General features: G+C 37.0%; 1 protein-coding gene across 1 annotated transcript in view; it reads right to left on the reverse strand.

Annotated features, from left to right (window-relative positions):
- LOC125227967 overlaps positions 1-12,067 on the reverse strand; it is a 119,341-nt gene extending 107,274 nt beyond the window's left edge. Inside the window, exon 1 of the mRNA XM_048132385.1 lies at positions 11,899-12,067. The gene's annotated coding sequence lies outside the window, so the exon portion shown is untranslated. The remainder of the gene's footprint in view (positions 1-11,898) is intronic.
- Between the last annotated feature and the right edge of the window lie 339 nt (positions 12,068-12,406).

A 12,406-nucleotide genomic window follows, 5' to 3' on the forward strand; every position in this document is an offset into this window, starting at 1 on the left:
AATTACTGGACAAAATTATTTAGTCAAATAATTTGTTTAGTAAAAAATTTTTCCTTTAAAACACACCATGCAAAACCACTTTTTGACAAGTATTTTAACATGATTGTTTTCATTTACCGAATTTCATTTCCCAAACAGATTTTAACGACTACTTACGCGTTTGCTTCCCACAAACACTTTTGACGAAAATACCATAATTATGACGAGTCAAATAATCTTTAAAAACCTAAACATAGCCTAAAAACCTAAAAGTAGGTTAAGGTAAGGTTGGAAATGCGACCCTCACACAAAACTGTTGTTAAGAAAGTAGGTTTAGGTTAGGTTGGAACTGCGACCCCCACACAAAATGTTGCTAAAAAAGTAGGTTTAGGTTAGGTTAGAACTGCGACCCCCACACAAAACTGTTGCTAAGAAAGTAGGTTTAGGTTAGGTTAGAACTGCGACCCCCGCACAAAACTTTGCTAAGAATGTAGGTTTAGGTTAGGTTCGAACTGCGACCCCCAAACAAAACTGTTGCTAAGAAAGTAGGTTTAGGTTAGGTTAGAACTGCGACCCCCACACAAAACTGTTGCGAAGAAAGTAGGTTTAGGTTAGGTTAGAACTGCGATCCCCACACAAAACTGTTGCTAAGAAAGTAGGTTTAGGTTAGGTTAGAACTGCGACCCCCACACAAAATGTTGCTAAAAAAGTAGGTTTAGGTTAGGTTAGAACTGCGACCCCCACACAAAACTGTTGCTTAGAAAGTAGGTTTAGGTTAGGTTAGAACTGCGACCCCCACACAAAACTTTGCTAAGAAAGTAGGTTTAGGTTAGGTTAGAACTGCGAGCCCCACACAAAACTGTTGCTAAGAAAGTAGGTTTAGGTTAGAACTGCGACCCCCACACAAAACTTTGCTAAGAAAGTAGGTTTAGGTTAGGTTGGAACTGCGACCCCCACACAAAACTGTTGCTAAGAAAGTAGGTTTAGGTTAGGTTAAAACTGCGACCCCCACACAAAATGTTGGTAAGAAAGTAGGTTTAGGTTAGGTTAGAACTGCGATCCCCACACAAAATGTTGCTAAAAAAGTAGGTTTATTTCGAATACATTAAGATTTGATAATATAAAAAAATGTCAAAGTAAATGTTGTTTATTTAAATTTTCGTCAACTACTCGGTTTGAGTAAACAAGGTTTGTTAAAATAAAAAATGCCCAAGAAATGTTTTACCAAATGTTAGATTTGGCTTTTTTTCTGTTGGGATAATATTGGTTGGCAATTAATCATTTTGATTAATTGAAGTTTGGTAAAATGAACATTGCCACAGTAAGGAAATGTCTAAATATTTATTTGGATGTCATTATTTTGGCAAATATGTATATATCACACGATAAGTTGGGAAATGATGAGTTGCCTTTTAAATTTTGGGATACATTGTTTGGGATGTGAAAATCTGGCAAATAACTTTCGGTAATACATTAGTAACCCATATTATAAAGTTGTATCTAACAGATTTTTGCACAACCTTGTGTGCATGCGATATTACGGACTTGGGGCTTGCACATACGGTGGTGCATAAAGCGCGTAAGGGGTTAATAGCTTTATCGATAAACCTTACTTACGCACTACCTCATCCCTAGCGCTCATAGCACCAATTATTTGACCTTGTATCAGCCAATGGGAGCGCAGTGAGAGGGGATATGAGTAGCTGCGAGTTGGCGGAATCGTTTTCGAACAAATTAAATAACATTTCTGCTCTATTGGGGTACGTACTCGATGCTCCACTTAAAAAATCACGTCAATTCTTTGCTCCGTTTTGCCGTGAAAGACGGACAAAACAAACAGACACACACGCGGCGCGTTCCCATTTATAATCTTATAGTATGGATTATGGATTTATTACAATTTTATGAAATGGTTTTCGTATTATTCAAATGGATATCAAGCTGTGTAACAAGTATATTCCACTAATTGTTGTAGAGCTCAGGTCGCGGTCGGAAACCAGTTTTAAAACAAACAACTAGTTCCGATTTAGATCACGACTCAGTGCTTTAGTACTAGACTCAGGTAATGCTCCTAAATTATAGGATTACCGCTACGTAAATACGTAACTAGGTTTCAAACTGTATAGAAATGTACAGAAACAAGACTCGGTAAACTATAATTTAGGAAACTAAAGTATAGTATAGAACCGTATTCTGTTATCTAACGTCTAACTTCTTCCTAGTGTATAATATTATTATGTAGTATTTTTTTTAAATCACTTCCGCATTTGTTAATATAAAGCTATAAAACAATGATGTCAATGACGATTTCATGATTTCCTGGTGTATTTGATATCTACTCGGAAATTATATTTATAATTAATTACAATAAGGCATGTAAAACTGCATTTTCAACTTATATTTTATTTGAAGTTTTAGTTGAAGTTCAAAGTAGTTGTATGTATTGTTGTGTTTGTTTTTGTTTACTTTATTGATACAGAAAAACTGATCCAATACAGTATGTACTTTTAAATTAAATATTTGTTGGACACAAAAAAGGGCAAAAAGCCCCCAAATAAAAGTAACAAAATAAGTAAGTGGTGTTAATTTTTTTATTTAAGGCATATTATTTTCTTCAAACGTTATCTACGCTTATATTTATGAATTTATACTTTTACGCAATTAATTGATACTTGGGTAGATATTTGGAGACTTTATCTACAATAAAAATAGGTAAGTAGATACAAGATAATAATAATAATAATAATAAGAGCAAAGGATAGCTGACCAACGAAGAGCTATAATCAGTAATAAATACTTTAGTGAGACTAAGTTAAATGACTTAAAACAACAGGTAGCTGACGAACTTTCAATAAATATTCAAAATTTAATCAATAATACAGAAATAGCTACAACAGTTGACTTAAACCAACAATACGACCTTGAAACGCCATTTTTACAGAGTATACAGTTGAATATCCCTGAAGACAGAGATAGTGACGACAGCCCACATCACCCTCAAAGAGACCTTTTAATAGATGACACCTTTAGAGAGACATTAGAGCATTTCAAAGATACTGACCCGACATGTAGGTCATACATCCCCAAACAAAAACAGCGATACAGATTTCAACACCCTTCAAACTGCAATATATTGTGCAGCCTGGACAGCGGCCAAAGTAAATGGGGCAAAAATATCATTGCAAACCACAGGTAACCCTAGATCTCGTCCTGCAAATAAAGACAGAAGACCGCAATGGCAGAGAAGACTAGAGAGAAGATTACAGGATATTCGAACGAAAATAGGCAGACTGACACAATTCATGAGCGGGACTAGAAGCAGAAACATCGAAAAACACGTAAGTGACATAATGGAACAATACAAAATTCATTCTGTCCATGAAGAACCAAATACACAACTCACACACACACTAGATACTCTCAAACAAAAACTTGCACTCATATCAGGACGGTTAAATAGATATAAAACTTGTACTCTACGAAAACAGCAAAACAACCAATTTCATAATAATGAAAAACAGTTTTATAGAAATATTAGACAGTCTACAACAAATACTACAGAAAACATAAGCACTAATATAGGTAGCAGCTCTCCAGACCCGGAAGATCTACAAAATTTTTGGGCAGAAATATGGGAGAAACCAGTTCATCATAACGCTGAAGCAGACTGGATACAAACAGAAACTACTAGAAACAACAATTATACAACAGAAATGACTTTTGAGTATATTCCCCTAGACATATTTAAGAAAGTTCTTAGTAACCTCCATAACTGGAAAGCACCTGGATCAGACTACATACATAACTACTGGTACAAAAAGTTTACAAATATTCAACCCTATTTACACAGTTATCTCAATAAGTTTACTGACGATCCTACCACAATGCCGCCATACATTACCACAGGAACTACATTTATGATACCAAAAGACCAAAGTGACCTCACCAATCCAGCTAAATATAGACCGATCACATGTTTGCAAACCATTTATAAGATTTTGACTTCCTGCATTTCTGAGCTAATATACAAACACGTAGATGACAATAACATCTTGGCTGAACAGCAAAAGGGCTGCCGTAAGTTTAGCCAGGGATGTAAGGAACAACTTACCATAGATTCAGTAATTCTTAGACATGTTAATAAAACCAAATCCGACTTATACTCAATGTACATTGATTACAAAAAAGCATACGATTCTGTCCCTCACTCGTGGCTGATTCAAGTCTTAGAAATATATAAAATACACCCCAAGATAATTAACCTTTTAAAGACAACCATGACAACCTGGACAACACGACTGAAACTCAACTCCCCAACGGTAAGTTTAGAAACAAATCCTATTAGAATACAGAGAGGTATATTCCAAGGTGATGCACTGAGCCCACTGTGGTTTTGCTTAGCTTTAAATCCCCTCTCCAAGATATTAAATTCAACTTCAGCCGGATACCCTTTACATTACACAGACAGCGATAAACATACTGAGTACATAAACCACTTATTTTATATGGATGACATAAAACTTTACGCGGACAATGAGACTGACCTATATCTACTGACTAACTTGACAGAACAATTTACAAATGACATAAAAATGGAATTCGGGATTGATAAGTGCAAAATAAACTCAATGAAAGGTGGACAGCTCTACCAACATAATTACTTGTTAGGATCTGGGGACCAAATTGAATCTCTTGACGAACAGGATACCTACAAATATTTAGGATACAATCAATCTCGACAAATACAGTATAAAGACACAAAACAAAAACTAAAACAACAGTTCCGACATAGACTTAATACAATTCTGAAATCACATCTTTATGCACGCAATACAATAAAAGCCATAAACACATTTGCTATACCCGTTCTCACTTATTCTTTCGGAGTAATCAACTGGACTAAATCAGATCTCAAAGATTTACAACGTACCATCCACACCACAATGACTAAATGTCGTAAACACCACCCAAGATCATGCGTTCAGAGGCTGACACTACCGAGAAAAGAAGGTGGGAGAGGACTAATCGACATAACAAACATACACAACCGACAGATAACAACATTAAGACATTACTTTTTTAATAAAGCACGACGTTCCACACTACACAAAGCCACAGTAGAGAATGATCGCAAGTTTACACCATTGAACCTACAAGATAGTACAACACAAAAAAATGAAAACCTTACAGACGATAAGACAAAAATCGCCGAGTGGACTAAGAAGTCTCTCCATGGTAGACATCGTCATGACCTTTGCCAACCTAATGTCGACAAGGAGGCGTCGAACGCGTGGCTGAGGCGTGGTGAACTGTTCCCGGAGACTGAAGGGTTCATGTTGGCGATACAAGACCAAGTAATAGAGACCAAAAACTATCAGCGATATATTACAAAAACCCTGACCAACGACACGTGCAGGAAGTGCAATAGCTGCCCAGAAACTATCCAGCATATTACAGGTGCGTGTAAAACAATAGCCCAGACTGACTATAAACACAGACATGACCAAGTGACAAATATTATTCACCAAAAACTCGCACACCAATACAACTTCATTACAGACATAGAACCGTATTATAAGTATAAACCTGACATCAAAATACATTGAACTGAAAGACGAGATAATAATAATAATAATATTCTTTATTGTGCACATTAAGTAATTACATACAACAAATAAGATCAAACAAGAAATTAAGCAACAACAGGCGGTCTTATCGCTAAAAAGCGATCTCTACCAGACAACCTTCGGGTAGTAGAGATCAATGTAACGGAGAAATATAAGGGTAGCAAAAAACCGAGAAAAAAAAAAGAAATAAGTGGTGTGAGAGAAAAAAAAAAGATCCAGCACAAGTAACTACGTAGAAATATACATACTAATATAAGTTATATAGATATACATACATACACATACATAAACATAATATTATATATACATATAAAAAAGCAACAGAATAACATGTTTAAGAAGTTTAAGGAAGTGACAGATAGTGTAATTTCAGTTGAGCCTTAAAAATTGGGAGAGATTTGGCACGCCTTAGATCAGACGGCAGAGCATTCCACAACCGAATCGCTTGAAAGGTAAAAGAGTCGTTATAGAATTTAGAAGAAGAGGAAACTTGGGCAAGTAGGTGATTCTGGGCGCACCTTAAAGATGAAAGATATTTGAAGCGCTCCTTCAGGTAGAGCGGGGTGGAGGGGTTGAAAAGTATACCGTACAAGTGAGCGAGAATATGAGAATTGCGTCGCAGACGTATAGGCAGCCACTTGAGCTGCGAACGATAATAAGAGACATGATCATACTTTCGCAAGCCATAAATGAACCGAATACATACATTCTGAAGACGTTCGAGTTTGCTAAGTTGCTCTTCAGAAAGATCAGGGTAGCTTATATCTGCATAATCTAAAATCGGGAGAAGCAAAGTATGAGCTAGAGCAATTTTGGTCGAATAAGGTAAAAGGTTACGTAGTCGCCGTAAGGATCCTATTGCAGCAAACATTTTCCTACTTACCTCTTTCATCTGAGGAATCCAAGACAGAGTACGGTCCATTATTATACCTAAATTTTTTACTTCAGATGAATAAGGAATTAAAGTGCCGTTAAACGAAATCCTAGGTAAATCGGAAAAATTGATCCGACAGATAAGTTTCTGACTACCAATAATGATAGCTTGCGTTTTAGATGGATTGACTATGAGACCGTAGCGGTTACTCCAATCTAAAATGTTTTCTAAATCATTATTTGTAGTGTTAATAAGGGATGGGAGATCGTCAAGCACACCCTGTGAATAAATTTGCAAATCATCGGCATACAAGTGATAAAAAGAGGTAAGGTTGTTGGTGATAGAGTTAATAAAAATTGAAAAGAGAAGAGGAGATAGAACGCCACCTTGCGGAACGCCAGCAAGAGTGCTACACCAAGAGGAATGTGCATCTTCGATTTTGATTCTCTGCCGACGGTCAACAAGGTAACTTCTAAACCAGTTAAGAGCCGGAGTAGTTAAATTTAGAGAGTTTAACACTGAAATTAGAATATCGAAATCGACGGTATTAAACGCGTTACTGAAATCCAACAACGTTAATACCGTCACCATCCGCTTGTCCATTCCAGATCGGATGTCATCAGTGATTTTGATTAGTGATGTGACCGTACTATGGCCAGAACGGAAGCCGGATTGAAAAGGGTTCATGAGGCTTTCTCTATTTAAATAAGAAGTGAGTTGTTGATGAACTAAGCGCTCGAGAACTTTAGAAAGAAAGGGAAGAATAGATATGGGACGGTAGTCAGTGAAAGAAGAAGGATTAGATTTTTTAGGTAAAGGGACAATGTAAGCTTCTTTCCACAGCATTGGAAAAATACCCGAAGAAATTGAAGAATTGAGAATGTGGGTAATGATGGGAAGAAGGAGATCAAGTAGCGGTAGGATCATATTACGGCTCACATTGTCCACACCAATAGCATTGGAAGATATCGATAGTAAATTTTTCTTGACATCACATTCGGAAAATTCTGAAAAGGAAAATTTAGAAGAAACAGAAGTAGTAACGTTAGAGAGATAGTCGAGTGTTTGAGCCTTAGCCGGCCCACTGAAGGTAGTAGAAGCAGAGAAATGCTGGTTGAGTAAGTTGAGATCAACATCTTTATTCACAGGGGAATGCTGAGATTTTCCCACACCTAAAGTTTTAAGGAATTTCCAGGTCTTAGAGGGATCACCATTTTCGATAGAACTATGAATGTGATGTCTCTGGGCATCCCGACAAGCAGTGCTGCATCTATTGCGTAGCGAATGGTATTTTTCCTTATTTCTATCAGATGGATTAGTTCTATATCTCGATTTGGCCACATTTTTCTTAGAAATTAAGGAACGTATACTTTCGGTCAACCAAGGAGCCGGTAAATGCTTAATTTTAACAGGGCGAATTGGGGCATGTGTATCATAAAGCTGTAAGAAGAGAGTTAAACAAAAGAAGCTTGTCATTGACATCACTAGCCCTAAATATCATGTCCCAATCCACTCGAAGAGCATCATCGCACAACCTCTCCACACTCATTCTACGAAAACTGCGTTGCAACAAAATTCTAGGTTTTGGTTTAGGTGGTCTAATTCTATAGGATAGTAGAAGTAGATCGTGGTATGAAAATTCCACCGCTGAATATTGCTCGTATTTAACTACATGACTAGAAGAGGAAACAAGAGTGAGATCCAATAAAGAAGGGGAGCAATTAGGAAAGTTGTGAGTAGGCCCAGACGGGAGGATAGTTAGGTTGCAAGCTCCAGCTAAGGAATTCAATGCATTGGATCGGTAATCATTCTTAAGCAAACAAGTATTAAAATCACCCATAATGATATGATGATTGAATGAAGGCATAAGGTCTTCTAGGAGTTTCTCAAGCGAGGAAAAGTAATTTATATTCAAAGACGGAGAATAAAAAACACCCAGAAGATTTTGTATGGGATAAGGAAACATCTAGAAATAAATGTTCGGCTTCGTTTGAGCAAGGGGGCGACACACTGACAATAGAGAAAGGGATGTTAGATCGAAGATAAATTGCAACCCCACCACCGCCTCTACCAGAACGGTCATTCCGCACCAACTGAAATCCTGGTAAGGAATACGAGGTAGAAGGTAGACATGGTTTAAGCCAAGACTCAGATACAAGAATTGCGTGTATGTTATTCAGGTCAAACGTTAATAAAAGATCTTTATAATGGGCAGGAATACTCTGCGCGTTGATATGCGCAACATTAAAGTTTTTAGGCACGTCATTCAGTTGTCCGTCAAGAAAATCATGAAGTGAAGGAGAAAGACTATGAAAGCTGTCGTCGTCTTTACCGGACGAAAAAGAAATATATTCATCACTATCACTGTCGCAAGCTAAACTACATAGTGTCATACAAATAAAATAAAATTATATTTTATATAATATAAAAATAATAATAATATATATATATATATATAGAAAATACGTCTAAATCTCATTCTACTACCCGCCAGCAGTAAAAACATTACAAGTTTACTTACAAGATTTATAAAATCTAACCACAAAAAAAAACGATTTAAAAAAACGTTATTAAAACAGTTAAAAGTAACGAAACGTTACTATTTACACCCTGGCAACATTATCAAGTTTCAAAGAAAAGTCATCTGAGGAACGTCTGTCAGTACTGTCACTGTCAAGCAAGTCCAAACGACAAGATACCTTATTTTAACACAAAACATAGCAAAAGTAAATAATTAACATAAGTAGAAAAGTGGGTAACATATAAGAAAACAGATAATACGACTAAAACTAAAAGTCACACTGAATCGAATGAAGACAGACTTGACCAGGAACACAAAAGAATGGAAGAAAGATAAAGTACCAAGAAACGGGCCTAAGTGCGCGACTTCGCTGCTTGTCTCCGGGCTTTTTTGGCTTCCTTGTCCGACTGGTTTGAAGAACTCCAGCTTCCGCTTTATTGGCATTAGCGTCCACTTGGAAGTTATTCACATCCTCGAGGGACGCCACGCAGCGGCGTTCACCATTCGCACCGATTACATAGACGCTTCCATCACGAGTAAAGCAGCCACGCACTCCGAACCGATCGCGAGCAGCCAAGAACACATCGTGCCGGGGCTTCGTGAGGAACTCGGACAATGTAATGCCAGTCCCTTTCAGTCCGGTTTTGCCATACCACACAGTGTCACGATCAGAGAGGTCACTAAACTTCACAAGAATGCACCGAGACTGGTTGGCTCGAGGCCGGCCCATGCGATGACTGCGGGCAATATCTGTGGGAGCGAGGTCCGTCTTCAAGTGCTTCTTGAATACATCAAGTACCCGTTCCGTTGTGTTCTCATCCTTGACCTCAGTTACACCATGGACAAGGAGCATCTTACGACGGGTTCTCATTTCCATCTGGTCCACCTGCTTTTCTAGCAGCTTCATCTGCAGCTGTAGCATTTCTAGTGCTTTTAATGTAAAATTTTGAAAAGTGTTGAACTCAGCCGACAGCGATGAAACTGTGGGGTTCGTCTGGGCACTCTTCTCAAGCTGGCTCTGGAAGGCTGCCATCCGCTCGTTGAAGTTTTTTGTCATATCATGAACTGACTGCTTGACAGAATCCATTGTGTAGATTTAGGTTAGAATAAACTTGTGAAGTGAAGAAATTTAACTAGTGAGTCAAGAATGGAGATAACTGCTGGTGAGCAACAGGTACTAAATACACATTAGAAAAATTGTATTTTATCCCAAATAATTACTTTAATATAATATAATATATTTTTAATTACAGCTGATGTGTCGACAGTTTTATTGCCTGTTAATTACAAAATAGAATTTTAAAATATCGTAGAACATCCAATTAAGTAAGTTGAAAAACTCTCAACTGTGATCCAAACTAAACTACAACTCACAATGTTTCGGTCAAGTTAATATTTTTCAATTTGATTATTATTTTTTTAAATTTTCAAGAAAAAATACTAAAACTTTCATTTTGTATAAAAAAAAATATTATAAGGACATTCTTACACAGATTGACTGAGGCCCACGGTAAGCTCAAGAAGGCTTGTGTTATGGATACCCTAGACAACGATATATATAATATATAAATACTTAATATATAATTCAAACACATAGCGAAGCTTTGCAATTTAGGAAAGTTTTCGGCAGTACAACATTAGTATAAGAGCGGAAAAAGGTTGGCCACCCCTGGTTTTCACTAAAGTACCTACTCTAGCTACTCCCAACATGGCAGACCAACAAACAGTCTACAACCACCTCCTCGTGTCGTGTGCTGTACCAACATTACAAACCCTTTAACGGTTCTAGCTTTCAAACAGGACGTCTGAATTGGAACTTACTTCTTTGGGATACCTCTACGTTTTTACTTTATAGTGGCCACTAAATAGGCTCGAAAGTAGTATGTAAATAGTAGCAGAAAAAGGAAGATATTACATACATTACATTACATGTAAATATATTTAAGACGATACGTTCGTCCCCGGTTTTTGAAGATAGAGCAATGATTTCAACACAGATTATTAATTATTGTTATCTGTGTCGGACCGTTTTGATTTTTTCTATTTTAATTTTAAACGACGCTAGAGCCAATCAAAAATTTCTAAAAACGGCCTTTTTCAATATGGCTCAAAAACGCAAGATCGGTAACAATTAGCCATAAAATGTAAACGGTCCGACACAGAGTATTTCATTGTTATTCAGATTCTCAAATTTCGTTCCGTTTAAATACGTTTTGAAGGAGGAAACAGTCGAGAGTGGAACCTCAATTTTAAAGATTCGCAATGTCTTTCAACTGAGTTGTTCTTAATGGACATTTTTTTCGATAAATCTAGTTAATAACACTAGTATATTTAGCTGAATTCCCAAATTGAAAGGGGGACCCTTCCATTTTAGCATTTTCGCTCCCGTAGCGTCTTAAGTATGTGTATCCCCAATGCCGGAGGCCAAATTTTATCAAGGATCTCGGGCATTGTGATATATGAAGGGAATTTGTCTTCCACGGGAATATCCCCTGCTATGAGATTTTTTCTGGGAACGGCACATCGCAACTTGGGTAGCTTCGCCCCAGATTCTAAGAAGTTTTCGCTTAATCCTACTACAAAATACCTAAATTATCCCTTTACCGAGTTGCCCTAGATAGTTCAGATAAGTAGTTGCCAAATAACACCTTAAAAGTTACTCAAGTCCAATAAAGTTGTTAGTAATATCAAGAAGCAGAAAAGATAACATGCGATAAACATAATATACAACCTGCCAATTATGTTTGCCGTTACTTTTTCTGTAGTTTTGTGTCGTTGCTTATTAGAGTCATAAAACTCATAAATTAAACAGTAAAATTTAAAGACGTTTAAATGCCATTCTTCGAAAATTATCCGCTATTATCCCGACCATCAAAGATAAAATAAAAAATACTTACAAATACAAAATAAAGAAAATCCTCCTCGGTATCCTAAATACTAGTAAACACAAACATAATCCACATTGTCACAATCACATCACATCCCACAAAACAAAACGGCCAAGTCTTATTGGAACTTGGAACCACACTACGAAAAGTTTCGAAGTTACGAACGCGTGCGAGACGTACGTTCGTGCGCGGGAACGCGAGAGGACTGGAGTTTCGACGACCGTTGGGCCCAGTGGTGAGGAGACGCTTGTGTTGGGACAAAGGACGTAAGTCCGAAGGGGGTTAGCTAAGATGAGAGACGCTATACAAACTGAAGATATAGCATATCGGAGGTCACAAAATATTAAGTATATTTTGAATGATGATCTGTATTGAATAAATGGTTTTTTTTTTTTTTTCAAAAATTGGCACTCTACAACATAACCATAACCCCTGATAATAACGCTAGGTTGATAGACAGTTAATAATTAATGATTCGTATTATAGAGTAAATGCAGATGCAACATAAAATATCACT

The sequence above is a fragment of the Leguminivora glycinivorella genome, chromosome 7 (assembly GCF_023078275.1).
Source record: "Leguminivora glycinivorella isolate SPB_JAAS2020 chromosome 7, LegGlyc_1.1, whole genome shotgun sequence".
NCBI classification, from domain to species: Eukaryota; Metazoa; Arthropoda; class Insecta; order Lepidoptera; family Tortricidae; genus Leguminivora; species Leguminivora glycinivorella.